The sequence below is a fragment of the Lathyrus oleraceus genome, chromosome 3, assembly GCF_024323335.1.
Source record: "Lathyrus oleraceus cultivar Zhongwan6 chromosome 3, CAAS_Psat_ZW6_1.0, whole genome shotgun sequence".
Classification (NCBI taxonomy): Eukaryota; Viridiplantae; Streptophyta; class Magnoliopsida; order Fabales; family Fabaceae; genus Lathyrus; species Lathyrus oleraceus.
The window spans coordinates 235,810,647-235,815,877 of NC_066581.1; the positions used below are offsets into that span (position 1 = coordinate 235,810,647).

Below are 5,231 nucleotides of genomic sequence, written 5' to 3' on the forward strand. Positions count from 1 at the left end.
TCGGGTGAAATGTCATTTACTCAAGTGCCATGTGTGTCCATGTTATTGGTGGTTGACAAAATTTGAAAATTCTTGGGAATAAGCTTGTTTGGGATGCCCTCCACTTTACAACAATTGGTTATCATTTTGATATTTGTATTTTATTTATTATATTATTTCCTTAAGGTTAATGTTGGTTTGGGATTTGGCCCAACTTTAATTTGATTTTTAAGCCCATTAATCTTGACACCCCTTATGATTAGTAAATATAGTAAACAAAATTTATGTTGAGCTGTTTGATTTTCATTGCGATAAATCATATTGTTTTTTATTTACGGTTTCAACAATTTCATGTCGATATGCCGCCAAGTTGCAATACATCGATAAAACATTTTCACCGCCTTATGATCTTGCGTATGACATTAATCATGTTGTCATTTCGTACAAATCGGTTTTTGAGCACATTGTGATTTGCTTATTTCAATCATTTATAACTAAATTAATTAATAATTGAGATTCATTTAAAATAGCTAATTTTAATAATTAATTTTAATTTTCTTAAATAATTGATTTAAATCCAATGATTTTGATAATGATTTTTTATTATATTAAATAAGTGATTTAATCGAATTTCAATTAATTAATTCGCTAATTAGAAATTGATCACCTTATTTCACAACCATTTCAATCACTTCCAAACCAAAACCAAAACCATTTCATCATCGATTCAAAACCATGTTAAAACCATTAAAAGTCAAATAATTCTCGATTCAACATCGATCTCATTCTCAAATACCTTTGTAAGTCGATCGCTTTTAAGCATCGCCATCAACCTCATATAGCTTACTCTTGGGCTTTCTTACAATGAGACCTATTCGATTTTAATTAATCAATTAGATGATTGATTCACTAAATGTAATATAATCTATCCACAAACACAAATTTAAAACATCGATCCAACATCGAGTATTTTTATTCAAATTAATTCAAAATACCATATTACGATTAAATACCATTTCATCTAGAAATGAAAAGGGGGATGGTTTTGAGTCTTCAACTCCTCTCCTAGGTTGTTTGAATATGAGTTCTCTTACTCGGTTAGTCAAACAATTGTCATTTCTCTTAAAAAACTTCTAACCAAATTAACTCAAACCATTTTTATAATAAACTAAACAAAAAGGGAGATGGTCTAGAGCCTTCGATTCCTCTCCTCAAATGCTTGGATATGAGTTCCCTTACTCAGCCATTCAAGTATATGTCGTTGATCTAAAATATCAACTATACACAAATCTATTTTCATAATAACTTAGATGAAAAAGAAAATGGTATAGAGCCTTCTATTCCCTTTCCAGAATACATGGATACGAGTTTCCTTACTTGACTATTCGATTATTTGTCATCCATTTAAAATACCCCTGACTATTATCAAACCCTTTTGTAATTAAGGATGAAAAGGGATATGGTTTAGAGCCTTCGATTCCTCTCTTTGACTATTTGGATACGAGTTACCTTACTCGACTATCCGAGTAATCGTCATCCAACAAAACATCTTGACATATCAAGTCTATCTTTTTCTCACCCCGTGCGATCGAAATCAATCAAATAAATCATCCAACATATTTATACAAGTTGTCACCCCGTGTGATCAAAACTCTTTTCAGAAAGAACAATGTTTAATCTCTTCTAACGCGCATAACAAACTAGTGCTTAAGCCTCCGCCGAGAGTAGACAAACCAATGTTTAGCCTTTAGAACACGATCTAAATAGTTGTTCATTAAAAGACATCAACAAGTTGTAGTTTCCCAGAACTACGAATGCTCTAATTTCCTAATTGCACTATAAATATACGTAGGCATGAGGTTGCGAGATCTTGACGAGCACACTAATAAAAAACCTCTTTTCCCCCCTTATGAGGTTTCCGTTCATCTCTATTTTCAATCTTTTATTCACTCGAGGAAAAAAAGTAACATTAACTAACATTTAAATCACAAATTAGACTAAAAGGTTCCTGTTGAGTACAACAAATGTGAAGGGTGCTAATACATTCCCCTTGCGTAATCGACTCATGAACCCGAATATGGTTGCGACGATCATTATTCTATTTTTAAAGGTTTTATCGATATTTTCTCATTCCTTCATTGAGATAAATAAAGTTCGGTGACGACTCTGTTCAGACTATTTTTCTGCGACCATCACGAGAAATCGTATTTTTCGAGATGCGATAATACCCTTATTTGCAAACTATTGGAAAAATCTTACTTCTTATTCTTGGGATGAGAAGTAACTAGAGAGGTAGGTTGGAGTTGAGGTTTTCACTCTCTTGGGTTCCATGATGATGGTAGTAAATGCACAAAGTAGAAACTCACATAAGAACACAAAGAAAAGAGAATGAAAATATATGCAAAAAAAAAAGAATGAGAACGTACCTTTATACAATGCCTCTTATGGGCTTATTTTCGTGAGAGAATCCATAAATTAATGGTGATTTGCTCCCCTAAAGAAAAGATTGAGAAATCTTTAGATCTTAAGTAATTTTGAGATTTGTCGTAATCTTTAATTAAAAGTTGATTAAATTTTTTTTTGGAATATATTTGATATGACCTAGCTTGAAAATTTGAGGAGGAAGTAAGTTGTAATCGAATATCCTTTTGGGCTAATCGATTACCAGACTATTTTTAACTTTTATTGCTTCCTTTGGGCCTTGACACGAGTTTGGGCTTGAGATATTGCTTTTGGCACCCCCGAATACCAGGAAAATTTTACCCCATACCCCATCATTTATTCCCCTACCTCTACATTATATTTTTTTGGACCAAAATACCCTCATATAAATAATTTATTAAAAGTTAAAAAATATAATAAAAAATGTAAAATAACTGACTACCCGAACTCTTTTACAAAGTCTTTTGGTAGACAAAATAAAAGTTTAAAATGTTAAAAAACTGACTATCATAACTCTTTTCCAAAGTCTTCCGGTATACAAGAATTTAATGTTAAAAATTGACTATCGAAACTCTTTTGCAAAGTCTTGTCGTACACAAAATAAAAGTAAAAAAATATTTTAAAAATGACTACCGGAACTCTCTTGCAAAATCTTCCGGAACACAAAATAAAAGTTAAAAAATGTAAAAAACAATAATTGTCGTAACTTTTTTGCAAAATTTTCCGGTACACAAAATAAAAGTAAAAAAATATTTTAAAAAACTGACTACGAGAACTCTTTTGCAAATTCTTCCGATACACAAAATAAAAGTAAAAAATGAGTACCGAAACTCTTTTGCAAAGTCTTCGGTAAGCAAAATAAAAGTTAAAAAATGTTTAAAAATTGACTAACTGAACTCTTTTGTGATGACACTGAAATTCACCGTATTTTCGACTCCGATTTCACATGCATTTTAGTTGTTTTATTGTTATTTTGTTATGTTATTACTATGTTTTTCTTTGTTTTCAGGTTTTCAGTCTAATCGGAGCCCCGATCGAGAAAAGGAGCGAAAATGAGCTAAAAAGCCAAAAAATCAGCATTTTATACTTGTGGCTGACGCCATGGCTCCAACCATGACGTGTCCCAATATCAACCTCTCCTCAACTGCCACGCCTCCCACGATCTCCACTTGGGAAATGCATTTTACTCCTATGACGGGCGCCATGATGTTGTGGCGGGTGCCACAAGAACAAAAATGTTTCCCTCCCAATTTCAAACTTAGGGGCATCCTTGTAATCTCCTTGTTTTTCTTGCCTATAAATAGAGCCTTGATTTCACTTGTTTAGGCATCCAAACTTAGTTACAACTAGGCATATATCAGTATTGTGTAAAAATGGTAATCGCTTCACATCGGAGTGTTGCCATCAAGTTTTTGGCGCCATTGTCGGGGACCAATTTTGTCAAATTTTGTACCATGTTGTTACATCGTTTAGACTTAGGTTGTTACCTGCCGGTCAATGCGAAGGACTCGTAGCACCGGAAGCTTAGTGGATCCTCTAGCGGAACCTGAACGTTACGCTCACACACGTTTATTTTTTCATAGAATTAGGAAAGTTATGGCCGAAGATCAAAATCAAAGACCTCTTAAGGGATTTAGCCCAACCATCCAACGAAGAACCTAGTTCTAGTATATTAAACCCAACCATCCCAGCTAATAATTTCAAACTTAAACCCTCCCTGTTGCAACTAGTGCAACAGAGACAATTCACAGGTCTTGCTACTGAGAACCCAAACCAACATTGAAAAATCTTTCTCCAATTAGCAGACACTTTTAAAACCAATGGAGCTTCTCCTGAGGCGATCCGTTTAAGATTATTCCCTTTCTCCCTCAGAGATAAAGCCCTATCATGGTTAGATTCCCTTCCACCCATTCTATAACAACTTGGGAAAACCTTAGAAAAGTATTCCTTGCTAGATATTTTCCCCCAAGTAAGACCGTCGTTCTTCGAAACCAAATAACCAGATTTACCCAGAATCAAGGAGAATCGTTGTTCGAAGCTTGGGAGAGATATAACGAGCTGTTGAGAGCATGCCCACATCATGGTTTAAAAAATTGGTTAATCATTCAGACCTTCTATAATAGATTCCACTATAACACTAAGATGACCATCGACGCTGCCGCAGGTGGCGCACTAATGAACAAACCTTACTCTGAAGCTAGTGCCCTCATCGAAGATATGGCTCAAAACCATCAATCATGGGGAGTTGAACGAGCGACAGTTGAGAAGAAGGAAGACCAAGGAGGAGTGCATGAGTTAAGCTCTATAGACATGATGCAAGCTAAAATGGACGCGTTGGCCCTCAAGGTCGAGCATATGTGTACAAACCCGAATACTACAACTGCAGTTTCGTCGGATTGTGAGATATGTGGAACCAAAGGACACCAATCTGCAGAATGCAGTCTCTTAAACGAAACTAACTCGGAGCAAGTGAACTACACCCAAGGGAACCCATATTCGAATACCTACAACCCTGGATGGAGGAATCACCCAAACTTCTCCTATAAGAACAATAACCCTATCCAAAATACTGCACCTCCGAGACAACCAGGTTACTAAGCCCCAAGACCAAATCAACCTATGCAACTTGTGCCACCAAAGCCGAGCCTTGAGAAAATTTTGGAAAATTTTATCACTGCTCAAACCCAACAAAACAAAGAGTTCATGAACCAGAACATTCACGTTAACGAACTGATTACCCAGTTAGGAACCAAGGTTGACCAAATAGTTACTCACAATAAGATGCTTGAAACCCAGATCTCTCAGGTAGC

General features: G+C 35.2%; 1 non-coding gene across 1 annotated transcript; it reads right to left on the reverse strand.

Annotated features, from left to right (window-relative positions):
• Positions 1–4,401: 4,401 nt before the first annotated feature.
• Positions 4,402–4,508, reverse strand: LOC127133453 (small nucleolar RNA R71). The gene has a single exon (XR_007807425.1). It is a non-coding gene; the product is annotated as a small nucleolar RNA R71 (small nucleolar RNA).
• Between the last annotated feature and the right edge of the window lie 723 nt (positions 4,509–5,231).